General features: G+C 43.3%; 1 long non-coding RNA gene across 1 annotated transcript; it reads left to right on the top strand.

The window, feature by feature from the left end:
* The first annotated feature begins 2,132 nt into the window (after positions 1 to 2,132).
* Positions 2,133 to 9,129, top strand: LOC134808634 (uncharacterized). The gene is made up of 3 exons (XR_010152005.1): positions 2,133 to 2,205; positions 5,942 to 6,037; positions 8,853 to 9,129. It is a non-coding gene; the product is annotated as an uncharacterized LOC134808634 (long non-coding RNA).
* The last annotated feature ends 6,465 nt before the right edge of the window (positions 9,130 to 15,594 follow it).

Here is a 15,594-nt window from a genome sequence, read left to right as displayed (position 1 = left end):
AGAACTACTCCTAGCTCCAGAACTGTTCCCCTTTCCAGAACTGTCCTTCTCTCCCCAACTATCCTCCTCTCCAGGATTGTCCCCCTCTCCAGAACTGTTCCTCTGTTCAGAACTGTCCCCTCTCCAGAACTACTTCCCTCTGCAGAACTGTCCTCGTCTCCAGCACTGTCCTTGTCTCCCAAACTGTTCCCCTCTCCAGAACTGTCCCCATCTCCAGAACTGTTCCCCTCTCCAAAACGGTTCCCCTCTCCAGAAATGTTCTGCTTTCCAGAACTGTTTCAGAACTGTTCCTCTCACCAGAGTGGAGCAGTCGCAAGTAACACAGTTAACATTATCTAAGATTCTATCATCTTTAATTTAAAGTTTTATAAACAAGTCAGAGAGAAAAGACTGAAGAGGATATATGAAAGGTGATTTCTGTAGGGTGTCTTCCCATGTAAGATAGGTTTCAAACATTTTGAAAATATTATAACCTTGCAAATTTATAACCTCAATGAAAATAGACTTTTTTCTTTATCATCCTTATTTACTAACGTATCTTTTCCAGAAATGACTTAATCACATTTTCTGTACTATAATGAGATTTATACCCTTGGCTTGAAGGATGTTCTTTCATGTCTATAGTATGGCACATACACGTTGATGTGTGTTTGTGCATAAAACAACATCACAGAATGTTCTGAAAGTATTTGGATAAGTATGTTAGTTGCTTATACTATATAATTTACATCTTAAAAAATATCCTTGTTCCCATTTTCTAAGTTGAAAAACAAAAGTCAAAACTGGTTTCCTAAAAAACAAAGCGGCATGTGTTTTTATGATTTAATGGATGTCATTTGATATTTACTGTTTCTAAATCTATAAAGGACAGAAAAAAAAATGGCCAGTGCAGTTCTAGATGAATGGTTAAGAAAGGAATTATTCTAAGTCTGAAGTAGTGCATTTATAAAAATGCTGAGTTTTGTCTGTGTTCAATTGGGATACTGACCAGAGGGAGGCTGCAGGCAAGATAATTAAGTTTCCTTTACTAATTTAGTTCTTTGTAGCATTTGCAGCTATCTTTTCTAAGTGCCTACTGCCCAGTCCTGTCACCTTTGATGCTGGATTGGCTGCCAAGGTGAAAGATGCTACCCTGAAAATCCTTGAAGGGTCCCTTACATTACTGCCTGAAAGGGGGCTGCCCAGATATTTTAAATTTGCTTGTTTTATTTCACACATGTCCTGCAATCTACACTAATTACACTGAGGTTTCAGTATTGGTTTCAATAGAGAAGTGATTTATGGGGAAGATGCTAGGGAAAGTCTATAGCAAATAATAGAAAGGAAAATTAATAAATCACCGCTCTTTTCACATAAAGAAAGAAAATTTTTTGTAAGGTGAACTATTTAAAACACAATTAGCTCATTCATGTCTTGGCAGCAGGAAATACTGTTTTTAGACCTGCAGTGAGCTCGCTCTTCACTTGAGATTTAAACTGACAAGTAAGAAGATGTGTAGTCTTGAACTTGTTCCTCTGCTACCGAGGTCTCGCTCACCTTCTCCTGAAGACGCATCCTCCCATCTGTGTGTTCCCGTATGCAAAGGAGAGGATATTTTCAGGCCATTTCCATGCTCTGCTCCAGACATTATGTATTGAAAATACCAATACATGGGAGAAAGGGAGACCAGTGACTGGAATGTGTCTCTGTAGGACCCTCTTAGAAATCAACGCATCCAATATTATTAAAGATACCTTTTGGGGAAAATATTTTGTTGGAAATATCCTAAACTCTGAAAATGCTTCATTAAATGGTCTTTGTGCTGTTTGTGCCCCCAGGTTCTTAGGGGTTGCCGCTCTGTTTTACCCTGGAGTTCCCTTCTCTGGTCACTCCAGACCTCAGCGGAAGGGGCAGGCTCATCCTGGTCTCTGGCTCTGACCACTACCTATGGCCGAACTGATGCGGTTTGGCTGTGTCTCCACTCAGATCTCGTCTTGAATTCCCACGTGTGGTGGGAGGGACCCGGTGGGAGGTGATTGCGTTATGGGGGCGGGTCTTTCCCGTGCTGTTCTCGTGATAGTGAATGGGTCTCACGAGATCTGATGGTTATAAAAACGGGAGTTTCGCTGCCTAAGCTCTTTTTGCCTGCCGCCATCCACCTAAGGTATGATTTGCCCCTCCTTGCCTTCTGCCATGCTTGTGAGGCCTCCCCAGCCACGTGAAACTGTGAGTACAATTAAGCGTCTTTCTTTTGTAAATTGCCCAGTCTCCGGTAGGTCTTTTATCAGTAGCGTGAAAACGGACTAATACACTAACAAACCATAAACCAGCACTTCCAGCCCAGATCTTCTCCTGAGAAGGAGAGGGAACACAAATGGCTCCACACTTTTTGGCGGTGTAGTGACATTCCATTGTCCTGGTGTTTCTTGTCACCCCCAGACATTCGGCAGTCCGTTTCCGAACTCTCCTTCTTTCTTCTCATGTCTGAAAATGAGCGTTCTCTAAGGGTCTACCATGATTCCTCTCTTTACCCCACACTTCATTTTAAATGATCAGCCATTGTCTGGGCTTCTCTGACATCTCCCCAAAGAAAAAAATAGAGACGGCAAGACTAGGTGTATTAACTTGGTATTTTAAGGCATTTGAGATAGTATCAATACATCTCTTCCTGACCCCTATACCGCTCCATCTGGATATTCTTCCAAAAGCTGAAGTTCAACATGTCCAATAACGAATTCCAATTTATACTAAGCAAAGCATCACACATACACCACAGTTTACTCTATAGAATAGTTATCATATTTATAATAATGAAAATTATAAATAAAATCTCCAATGACAAAAAAGCTAACTGTATTTTTAAAGCAAACAGATTATAATGCTAGAAACAGGCACACACACATACGCACACACATGTACGAATGATCTAAATTTCTTCAAAGAACAATTTGTACAACGAAGATTTATTTGGCCCTTTCTGGTTGTCAGACATTGTGTTCTGCAGATTCGACACAGGAGAGCATGTCTGCAACTCGCACATAATATTTAGTACTAAATGAATCTACCAAAAACGCTGAAAACCAGTGGCTATCTCTTAGAAACCATGATTATAGTCACTTATGGCCATTTTAAATTTCTTGCTTTCTCTTTGTTATTTACTGCAAATTATTTAAAATGTGTGTTTATTGTATAATCAGAAGTTATTTTAAACAAAAAAAAATAAAAACTCATGGCTCTCTCCCTCACGTGTTCCTAATCCAGCTCCCTTTCCCTCTTTATTGCCGGTGCAGGGCCTAGCAATAAGAATATTGGTGGCTTCTGTCTCCTCTTTCCTCATTGGATCCATTTCTAACTCATCAGTGATTTCTCCCCTCTTTTTCTGAAATGTCCACCTGTTTCCATCATTCAGCAGGCACTTCTCTGGTGTGTTTAGCTGGAGCAAGCTTCCTCTAACCACCTCTATCAAAAGCACACCCAAACTGTCCTCCCATCTACACCTCCACTTTCTCCATCACCATTCCCGTCATCACTCACTTGAACTCCAGGCCCGCTGTGTCTACACCTCCATCCCGAGTCATCACTCCTCAAATGACCCACACATGTGCACTCCTTTCGTTGACTTGTAAGCTCTTAAGTCTCGTGGTCCTGTCATCACTTCCTTTCATGCAAGCCTGAACACACATCTAAAATGAATTATCAGGCCAAGCCTGGTGGCTCATGTCTGTAACACCAGCACTTTGGGAGGCCGAGGCGGGCAGATCATTTGAGGTCAGGAGTTCGAGACTAGCCTGACCAACATGGTGAAACTACTAAAAATACAAAAACAAAATTATCTGGGCACGGTGGCGTGCACCTGTAATCCCAGCTACTTGGGAGAATAAGGCAGGAGAATTGCTTGAACCCGGGAGGTGGAGGTTCCAGTGAGCCGAGATCATGCCACTGCACTCCAGCCTGGGCAACAGAGACTCCGTCTCAAAAAAATAAAATAAAATAAAATGAGTTACCTGTAACTCACATCTTCTGTCCCTCATTCAGATTCACTCTCAGCTCTTTCCCCCTCTGCTCTGTGTCCTGAGGGGTTGACACCATGGGCTCCATCCCTGGGATAGCTAGTCATCAGCAGGATTCATCCGTGGGACCTGTGAATGAGGAAGGCAAAATTAGGGCCTTTGTTCCTCAACCCTCTCTGTGAGAAGCAAGGCAGCTGGGCCCCTCCCCAGCACACCCCACCCTGGAGGCCCACCCTGTCCACATCACCTCTCACTGCAGGTCCCAGCAAGGTTTTCCCTTGCTCCAATTCAGTCTCAGGAGAAGAGCCTGCACCCACTCCTAGTAAGTTCTTGTGGCCCCCTGTGACCCGCCCACTCCTATGTGAGCAGCCCCTTACGAAAATCCTCCCAATTGTTCTAGTTGAATGTGTCACTCATTTCTGGCAGTTCTAGCATATTCCAGTAGATGGTCTGTTCTGCTGGGTGGAGGAGAGCGGGAGAAGAGATGGGCACTGGGAAACCAGAGTGTGTGCTAGCCCGATTGAGATGGGTAAATTTAGAAGGTGTCATCATCATTTTACTTCAAAGACTCTAGATTTCCAGGGTGTCATATATATCAATATTTAAATATTAAGGCAAGAATTCCAGTCCTGCATGGATCAATAGTAATTATTTTAGAATACTCGGATACATTGATTTATCCGCATCTCTGACCCCATCCACTAACACGAGTAAGCAGGAGTTGCATGTGTGGTTACATATACGAGGGGCGTGGGGTGTCTTGGCCAGGCGGTGTCCCGCGATGGCGCTTGCCGGATAACCTGCACTCAGCCTCTATTCTTGGAGTTAGAGTGTTTGATCTTCACATTGCTACTCACGTCCATGTTGGTAAACACTTAGGAAAAACGGAAGTGTGGCAGTTTTTTTAATTCTATAGAGTTTATACTAAAGGGCATCAAAACCACCCTCTCTTTTACCTTTTACCATGCACAGAATTTATTACCATTTAAAATAATTTTTCAAAAGTCTCCTCTAATTCCCGGTGGAACTTCTGGAGGAGAGGTGACTGGGCAGCTGTGTGTGTTGTGCTGGTAGAACTGGGATCGGGTCACCTAACGAAGGAGATGCAATTTACTTAATAAAAGTTGAATCACTGAGCAGTCAATCTTTATTCTGTGCTGATAAAAAATGGTGTCCAGTAAGAAATAAACTCAGACTTGGCAAAGAGAGACGATATTCAGCAGGGTTATTGCAAAGGAGAGAAAGTGACTATGGCCACAGAGGGAGGAGGTCATTGCCACGGGGAGAAGTCTCCAGCCGTAAAGTCTGCATGTCTCCCAAGGATTAGGAAAAGGGTTTTTCTTTTCTAAGGAGAAGTGAACAGAGCTGGATAAACTGGGTGTGCAGGTCCGGAAATGCTTTCCCTCGAGGTTGGTCTGTTCTCAGGAGGGGCTGGTGACAGGGCTGTCTATGGGGCTCAGACTGTGTGTGGGGACCTGGAGAAGGTGGAAAGCTTGGCCTGTGTTTGACTCACAAGCATGACGTCTGACACATCAGCGGGAACAAGCGATACAGCTAATCACGCATGAGGCACGGAGTTCGAGGGACTCGTCTGGATCTCACCTAAGCCGCATGGGGCGGGCGGCACCTTGTAGTGAGCTGTTTGCAGGAACACCACGGTGAGATTTCTTACCCTTCACCATTTTCCAGGATCACAGGGCTCAGGTGAAGTCCAAGACTGTCAGAGGTGTGGATAAAGTTAAAATATTTAACCTTCTCATGTTAACATAAGGTAAAATTTTATTGTTCTTTTCCCCAAATATGATAGTAGATATTTTCAGAATAGAGAATGTAGAAGCGTAATAAAGTCTTCTTAGCTCAAGATCTCAAAAAAAAAAAAAAGCAGAATATATTCTTAATTCTTTAAAATTGTTTAGGATGTAATTCACTTAGGGAACCAATGTCTTTTGTAGAGCCTGATTAATTTTGAGACATGAGCTTTGGACTCAGACCTGAGCTGGACTCTTGCTTCGCTTCACTTCACTGAGCTGCGTGGGCTTGGAGGGATGGTATGTTCTGTAACCTCATCTGCAAAATGGGGACAGTAAAAGCAACTGTCTCAGAGTGACTGAAAGACCAAGTGAGCTCATATATGCAAAATGTTGTCACTGTGTCTGCTCCATATTTAGAAATATTTAATAAATGAGGATTATTCTTATTAATAATATTAATATATGAATAAAATAATGTTTCCTTTCACATCTTCATTGCAAACATAACAGAAACTACAATATTTAAAAACAAAATGCTGGCTGGGTGTGGTGGCTCATGCCTGTAATCCCAGCACTTTGGGAGGCTAAGGTGAGAGGATTGCTTGAGCTCAGGAGTTTGAGACCAGCCTGGGGAACATGGTTGTCTCCACAAAAAGTACAAAAATTAGCTGGGCATGGTGGCACATGCAAGTAGTGTCAGCTACTGGGGAGGCTAAGGCAGGAGGATCAATTGAGTCCAGAAGGTGGAGGTTGCAGTGAACCGAGATCACACCACTGCATACCAGCCTGGGTGACAGAATGAGACCTCATCTCAAAAAAAAGAAAAAAATAAGTAAAATAAAACATTATATAATATGATTATCATTAATACAAATTAAGTCATTTGAAGGATATCAACTTTTTATTTCTTTCTAACTTATGGTCATGCTTTAAAATTTCATTACTATAATTGTTAAAATCAGATAAATGCTTCAGGACAGGTATTTTCCTGTTATGTTCTACCAGGACAGCATTATCAAAAATATATTGAAATTAGTGCAAACCAAAATGAACCACACATCAAAAGCATACAATGTAAGTTTTTCTTATATTTCACATTTCTAATTGTAGAGAGGAAATACCACATTTAGGTTGAAAATCAATTAATTATAACATTAGAAATGAAATCGTAGAAACATTAGGAAACTCACAACTTGAAAGGCATCTTCTTCATGAAACGTACACTGGCTCTTAAGTACAGTACAGTGCTGAGAATGTCACTGTACTCTTATTACAGGAGGTAATGAGGTCTTACATTGGGGAAAATTGAAAGACTAGAGTATTTTATTGGTATAACTTTCTAAAATGATTACTTAGGAAGCTATTAAATGGATAATTCATCAGAAGAGTAGAATATGGAAGCTGTGGGATTAAAAGTAACCCTTGTCCTTGAACATTATTTCTACCATTTTTACACATTCCAGTACTGGTTCCTGTTTCCCAGCCTCCCCTTCCCTCACTCCCAAAACTTTCTCCCCGCCTTCCGCAGACTGTTTCATAGCTTCACATCTTTGTACACGCTGCTCCTCTTAACTAGACATATGTGCACCTAGTGCACCCTAACACATCCTTGTTCGCCCCTGGTTCAGCCACCGTGTTTCTTCTCTGAGAAGCCCTATGTGGGACTGCAGCTGGATGTCAATGCCATTGTCCCCGGGGCCCTGGACCCTCCGTATCCGGCACTCCTACTGCTATATTCCCAGTAACGGGTTGAAATGGACCCACTGTCATGTGCCTCTTATGTTCTGTGCTAGGAGCTCCTTACAGATAGAGGCTTAATCCTAGGATCTTTGTGTCTTGAGGATTTGGCATCATGCTCCGCGTACAGTAGGGGCTGGATAAATGTCTGTTGTGTTAAGTTTATTTCAACATTTTTATGCCAAATGGCAAAATGTAGACTGTAAGTCAAACATCGAAGCTAGAGGATGCAATATCTTTATGTGAAGGAAAAGCCATCTCTCTCAGAAGTGTCTTCAGAGGAAGCCATTGTAGGCGCAGAGCAAACATTCCTGGGCACCACATGGAACCGAAGGAAACTGAGTTTTGGGAAGTGGAGTTTTTGTAGGCAGGAGCCTTACATAGCACAGGTTGGGGCAGAGGATAGAAATTGTGACTTATTATTGGAATCCATATGCTATTCCCAAGATGACAGGGGTTCCATTCAGATCTTTTACATATAATTTGGTTGTAATATATTGGTGAGGGTTGGGGGAGGGTTTTTTTTGTATGACGAGGTTAGGGAAAAATTGAAGAGGAAAAATGAAAGGTAGGAAAAGTGTTCTCCATAAGGTAAGAGAGAAACGCAGTGAAGAAGAGGGAGGAAGCCGCCTTGAGAGAATGAGAGATACAGAGTGGGTGTGTGTGTTGGGGGGTGTCTGTGACATCATAAGTATTAAGTCCTGTATTTGCAAGTAAACTAAGTGTTGGGTGGATGAGCAGAATGAGCACACTCACTCACGGGCACTGTGAGGGCAGCACATGTTTTTTTTTTTTAATTTTATTTTAAGTTCTGGGATACATGTGCTGAACGTGCAGGTTTGTTACCCAGGTATACATGTGCCATGGTGGTTTGCTGCACCCGTCAACCCGTCATCTAGGTTTTAAGCCCTACATGCATGAATGCATTAGGTATTTGTCCTAACGCTCCCCCTTCCCTTGCCTCCCACCCCCCAACAGGCCCCGGTTTGTGCAACACGTTTTAAAAAATGGTACGGGTAAACTATTTGAAATACAATGAAAGTGTTTTCACCATGAATTGATGTGAGAGGGGAAAGGTTAGGGCTTCACGATGATTTTTAGAAAACAAGAAAGACTAAAAATGTAAAAACAACGAACCAGGCAATCAAGAGATAATATCACACAAGATGTTTTCTAATTTTGGGCTCTTGGGGGCTCAGGCCTGCGAGCTCTAAGTTGAAGCCGCAGAATCCCAGGTCATGGAGGAAGGGTTATAAATCCATAGGCTGGGAAATCTGCCCTCCAAGAACACGCCCTCGCTCACTGAGTCTGAGTCATGTAGTACAAAACCTGGCCTTGGATATAAGATTCTCTAATTTACCTGTTCCTCCCCCAGTTAAACGACGCTTAAACGGGGGCGCACGGTGACAGATGCGGCCCCGGCACAGCGGCACTGGCGTTGAGATTCCACATCAGCATCGGTGGGAACCTGGGAGAACTATTGCGCCTTTTGCAGACCCAGCCTGGATTCTATTTTTAGTTTTCTAATCCTGTAATACTCTTTCCTAGGGATCTGCATCCAATATCCTTGAAGTATCAAAATTTGCTTCCTCTGAAATGAATGGATATAAAATATACTGTTAGTATTATAACAACTGAAATCAACAAGTTACAATTCATGACTGTTGCTTCATTTTTTCTAATTTTAGAGGGCTTAATGAACCTGTTCATGTTGTTCCAGTATTCCTTCATGATTTACTTTAAAATGATTTATTTTTAAAGGGTAGAACCTTCTTCAAACAAGGACCACTGAGTATAATTTCCTAACAGACGATTTGTGAGTCTCCATGCATGAGTCTATGGCTAAGGTTGAAATTTAGAAGTTGGCAGCGTCTAACCAAGGAAGTATTGAAAATTACAATAAAATGCCCGAATTGTCTCTTTATGTGGTTATGTAAACTGATGTTAATTTTCGTGAGGGGAAATAGAAAGAGGGCTACTACAGCAGAATGGCAGAGAGATGCCTCTGCAGCAACAGAACGAATACTTGCTTTAAAAAAAATGTCAAAATGTGGATGTGCCTCCAATCATTTAAAAAATAGAAGGTGATAAGTTGAAAATGTCAGGTAATTGGCAGACAGATAGAAAGTTAAACTGTGTCCTCAGTGAAGAAAATTAACCAGCAGCTGCCAGCAGGGACCCCAAGGTCATGTGAATGCCAGAATCAAGCAAAGCCCAATCATTCAGAGGGGGTTCTCGGCTGATATTTCCCCTCCCTGGTCATTTTCAGATCTCTTAGGAACTGCCCTGAACTACTGCCAACATGTGTTCATTTCTAAAAATTACATAGATTGTGATTTATTACCCATCACACTACAAAAATCCGCTGCGAATTAAATCAGCCCTTTGTTGAAATTGCTCCCCGGCAATGCACATCATATCATCATAAATGACATTGAAGTTATAGTCTGCAGCCCTCGGCCTCAGCCGCTGATAAGGCCCCACCATGGGACGATCAATACTTACTATTCATTTTTGAAATTATCTCCGCATTGATCCCTGAACAAGCGCCAGCAACACAGAGGCACAGTGCCTTTAATACAATAATTATATAAAGGTTTACAGGCTCATCCTCCCAGCCAATAGAAGCTGTCAACTGGCAGGGACAGTTACAATCCTATAATCCATCAAAACGCAGTTCTCTGACCTATGGGCTTCTGGGCTTTCAGGAGACCACGATAAACATGCTCGCGCCGGAGAGGAGAGCCGCACAGACCTGCTAAACAAAGGCTGCAGATGGATGCCACCGATTAACCAAAAATCCTCCAAGTAGCCCGGTGTACTATTTTCTGTTAATGAAGGAAACAATGAAGGATTGTCTATTTGCTAATTGTCATTTACTCAGAAGGAGTGCAGCTAGCCACTTTGCTGTTTTATTTTTTGGTCTTTAATTGATCGGGTTTGACTTTGAACTGGATGATATATGGTAATGAAGTAAGCCCATAGAAATCATGGTGCAGACAGGTATCTTAGGAGAGGAACAAGTGAGTATCTGAGACCAGGGAAGGGAGACGATCAATGGGCAGGGCAAATAGTGTCAGCGCTCACAAACAGGCACACACACATGCGCAATGCACATGTCCCCACACCCAAATATTCATGCACGCACACATACACAGGCACTCACAACACACACACAAATGCACCCACAAAAACATACGTACATATATGCACAAACATATAAACCTGCACATGCAAACACATATGCACATACACATGCAGCACACACACATACATGCAATACACATATACATCTACACATGTGCACATGTAAACACACAATACACAAGTACGCACATACACACAGATGTTGACACATGCCCCGCACAAGACACGCACAAAAATACATACATGACACACACGTTCACATGCAACACATCCATGTGCACACATGCACACAAACACACATACACATCTCTACACAGAGACACATACACACCCACACACAACTATGCACACAGAAACACATGCACACACAGACACACAGGTACATGCATATACACACACTCAAACACATCCCCCACAGGCACACACAAACAAACACACCCCTACACACCCATACAGACATATACCACACAGAATGATAGTAACAAGCCTTCCTGCTCCAGTTTCATTGGATATTGTGCATTCACTAGAGAAGTCTTGCAGCTTGTCCATGCCTGGTGTTTGTATTACCGTTAATATACCACACAGTCATTTACTGAATTCGTTTAATGTGCCCTTGAATTAAATCTTGCTTAGGAAAATATTAATAGGCTGAAAAAAGTTAGCCGAAAATCCTTTGCATTTTCTATTCATTTTTAACTGTTTTCAATTATGATTAGAAAAACACATTTATTGTAGGAGTATGGCGGGGGTGCTGGAGGGAGAGGCACGTTCCATGAGGGTGTAGGGCCCAGATGGCGGACTTCCTCTCCCAGCTGAGCAGTGAGCGGGCAGTCACCCCAAGTGCTCCGGGCGGGGGAGGGATGAGCAGAGGCTGGTGTGGGACGGCCACGGAGCTTCGTGCACGCACAGATTTAGGGTGCGTAGGTGCTGAAGAAACACAGCTTCGATTTCAATATGGGCTCAGGTCTCAGTGACTTGAACTCTTACCTTAGTCTGAAGCCTGCCTTTCAGGTCTCCACTCGAATTCCTCTGCTGCCTGAGGATTTGGCCAATCTGTTTCAGAGGGGATGTGCATCTCAGTAGTGTCAAACATGACAAGCTACTAACTTTTTAAAGAATTTTGGGAAATTTGTTCATCTTTTAAAATTGTTAATGTCAAAATACTCAGGAGAAATGATCCCTTGGTATGAAGGGAGTGGGCTCGTGTTATTTTTGTTGGAGTAAATATTTCTACTTTCTGAGTGATTGAATAAGATTTTAGATAAGATTTGAGAAAACTTGGCAGACCAGGTTTATCTACTGTGGGCCAGAACAAGCAAATTGCAGGGCTACACATGGTGGGCAGAAAATGTGAAATCATAGCAATGCGATGAATGCAGAAATTCTTTAAAAATATATGAGATTTGGAGGGTTACTAAAATTTATGTTAGGCCTTGATATCTTCTGATAGATGAATTTTTAAACTATTGCTTTAAAGTTACGTTGCATGTCAATTACAAGAATGCACTGGAGATAGAAACATCAGTAAAGCATGAGCCCTACTTTCAAAGCGCCCACAGTTGAGAGGGGACAGCTGAGACATGAGGGGCACCCCAGAAGCATAGTGTACACGTGGCCTCCACAGTGACGAGCAAACCCAGCTCCCAGAGGAAGGGGCACGGGGAGCCTTCTGAGGGAAACCAGGGTCTGGAGGGCACCATCCCAGCATCCCGAGAAACGGCTGTCCCACAGAGGGTCATTCCACCCACCCGCCAAGCTTTCCTGGGTCTGTGCACGCTGTCTCTGCCAGAGGACCTCAGTGAGCAACTGAAGACAAGTGGAGAGAATAAAACCTGTGGGAAAATGCAGAGGGAGTCACAGCGGACAGTCCTGCATCCTAACAGAGCATTTGGTGGCACGGACGGTGGCAACTTTGTGTTTCAAACCTAAGTGAATGTCTCAGTGTTGGCTCCTGCAGGCTTCTCTACGGCATAGCACCAGATGTTGTCTGCAGGGATTCAAAGTTAGCCCACAGGGAGGTTGCTGATTCTGGCCCACGTCTCACCTGCCCCTGGCTCTTCCAGTGCCAGCTTTGGGCTGCAGACTCAGCACGCGCCCATAACCAACTGTCCTGCTTGGACACCACTGCAAGAGGGCGGACTCTCCTCTATGGTGGCAGCACCAGGCAACAGCTGCGGAAAAGTCGCTCTAGGAAGGCATGGGAATGCCAAGAGCTCCTGACCAGGATCCTTCACTGTGACAAAGACCCAGACGTCTATCCTGCCCTTCCTTACAAACGTCTACAAATGATCAAAACACACTTAAAACTCTAAGGGAAAATGTAAAACAAAAGAAGCTTGTTACTTCCCAGAAAAGGAAAGTATGTAATTGAATTGTGAATCGGGAATTTATAATGAAGGCAAAAATCTATTTTAAAATTCTCTCCCGAAAGCCTCTATTTGGAAGTGATCGTGCTCTCTTGAGATGTGCATTTCATATGAGGAATCCCACTAACCAGGACTCTGTCCACGTTTCTAGAGGAAAGTTTGAAGCTTCTATAAGCATAAAACCTTGAACTGAGTCACTGGGAACCTGTGAGAGGCTTCTGCAGGCACACGGCAGCCTCCACGATGTTCTCTCCTCATTCACGTCTGCCTGCTGCACACCCCAGTTCTCACGCACACCGCCGTTCTGGTCTCCTCCCTGCTAACGGAATTCCCTGGTAAAAAGGTAAGCCTGTTCACACCTCTGCTTTGCTTAAAAACCTTCAATGGCTTGCCCATTTCTTAAGATAAAGCCCAACATTCTTTTCTCCCCTAGTTATTTAAATTTATTATTTATTCTTAAATTTGATTTCAGTTTCAGAGGTACATGTGCAGGCTTGTGATATAGGTAACTTGTGTGTCACAGTTTGGTGTACAGAATATTTTGTCATCCAGGTAATAAGCCTAGTACCTAATAAATAGTTTGCCACTCCTCTTTCTCTTCCCACCCTCCACCCTCCAGTACACGTGTCTATGAATAGTCAAAGCTTAGCTCCCATTTGTGAGAATGTACAGTATTTGATTTTCTGTTCCTGGATTAGGTTTCTAAGGATAATGGCCTCTGGTTCCTCCCATGTTACTGAAGAGGACATAATTTTGTTCTTCTTCATGGCTATATAGTATTCCATGGTGTATATGTACCACATTTTCTGCACCCAATCTTCTGTTGATGGACATTTAGGGTGATTCCATGATTTTGCTATTGTGAAAAGTGCTGTGACGGACATATGCATGCAAGTGTCTTTATGCTGTGATGGACATATGTGTGCATGTGTCTTTATACTGTGATGAACACACGTGCATGTGTGTTTATGCTCTGACGGACACACACATGCAAGTGTCTTTATGCTGTGATGGACTTATGTGTGCATGAGTCTTTATGCTGCCATGGACACTCATGTGCACGTGTCTTTATACTGCAATGGACACACACGTGCCTGTGTCCCTACACTGTGACGGACACACACGTGCCTGTGTCTTTATGCTGCGGTGGACATACACATGCCTGTGTCTTTATGCTGTGGAAACACAGATGCCTGTGTCTTTATGCTCCAACAGACATACACACGCAAGTGTCTTTATGCTGTGATGACCACACACGTGCATGTGTCTTTATGGACCTAGAGCAGGCTCTTCTGAGCTCAGTGATTTCATTTTGTACCACTTTTACCCTTGGCCAGGATACCCCAGCCTTATCTCCGTACTCCACAGCCCTGTGGTCCCCTACTCTGGAACCTTGTGCTACAGATTCCTTCATCTCGAATGCCCTCGACCTCCATTCTTCCCTTTCCCACCTTTACTTTCATCCTAGTAACTCTCCACATCCCAGCTTATAGGATCTGTCTGGTGCCAGCTGCCCTACTGCTCTAGTCCTCTCTCCTGCTAGCACTTGCCCCACATTTAAGTGAATATGTGGGAGATGGTTATACAAAGTCCCACCCACTTACAGGACTGTAAGTTCTTAAAGACAGAAAAAAGTCCTTTTCATTTGATGATGATATTTCTAGTGCAAAACACAGTGACCTAAAACTGCTGCCACTCTACAAAGATTTGTCAAATGAATAAAAAAGTGATTCCTGGCCGGGCGCAGTGTCTCACACTTGTAATCCCAGCACTTTGGGAGGCAGAGGCGGGTGGATCATGAGGTGAGGAGATGAAGACCACCCTGGCCAACATGATGAAACCCCATCTCTACTAAAATACAAAAAATTAGCCCAGCATGGTGGCGGGTGCCTGTAGTTCCAGCTACTGGGGAGGCTGAGGCAGGGGAATCGCTAGAGCCTGGGAGGCGGAGCTTGCAGTGAGCCGAGATCACGCCACTGCACTCCAGCCTGGCAACAGAGCGAGACTCCATCTCAAAAAAAAAAAAAAAAAAAGGAGCAAAAACAAAGTGATTCCCACCCAGGTCTTTTTGACCACAGGGTTAAGCCTCTACCTAAAGTGTTACAGGTCTCTAATGTTATTTTTCATCTTCATCAAATGAGGAGCGTATTTTTATTATGCTAAAAAATACATAACATAAATCTTAACAGCTGAACCAGTTTTCAGTGCATTTTAGTAGCATGAAGTGTATTTGCAGGGCTGTGAAACAGAGCTCCATGGGATCCTCCCCAGCCACGGCCGCGTCTGACAGCACCCCTGCGGGACACCAGGCCTCCAGTTCTCCACACCTTTGCAACACTTGCTCCTTTCTGTTTTCGTGTTTTTAATAGTTGCCATCCTAATGGGTGTGCCAGTTTACTCAGTGTGGTTTTCCTTCGTGTCTCTGACCTTTACTGATATTGAGCACCTTTTGGAGCTTTTTGAATTCGAGTTCAGTGAGGGTTTTTGTTGTGATTGTCTCATTCCCGTTGAATTCATGACTCCTGCATCCCCAGGAGCCTCTCACTGAGGTTGGTGTTCACCTAGTGAGCGTGCGTATGTGACATTTGAGAAGTCTATGTAATG

The sequence above is a fragment of the Pan troglodytes genome, chromosome 17 (assembly GCF_028858775.2).
Source record: "Pan troglodytes isolate AG18354 chromosome 17, NHGRI_mPanTro3-v2.0_pri, whole genome shotgun sequence".
Lineage (NCBI taxonomy): Eukaryota > Metazoa > Chordata > Mammalia > Primates > Hominidae > Pan > Pan troglodytes.
The sequence above is the reverse complement of the archived record's forward strand: the minus strand, read 5'-3'. Positions and strand labels throughout refer to the sequence as shown.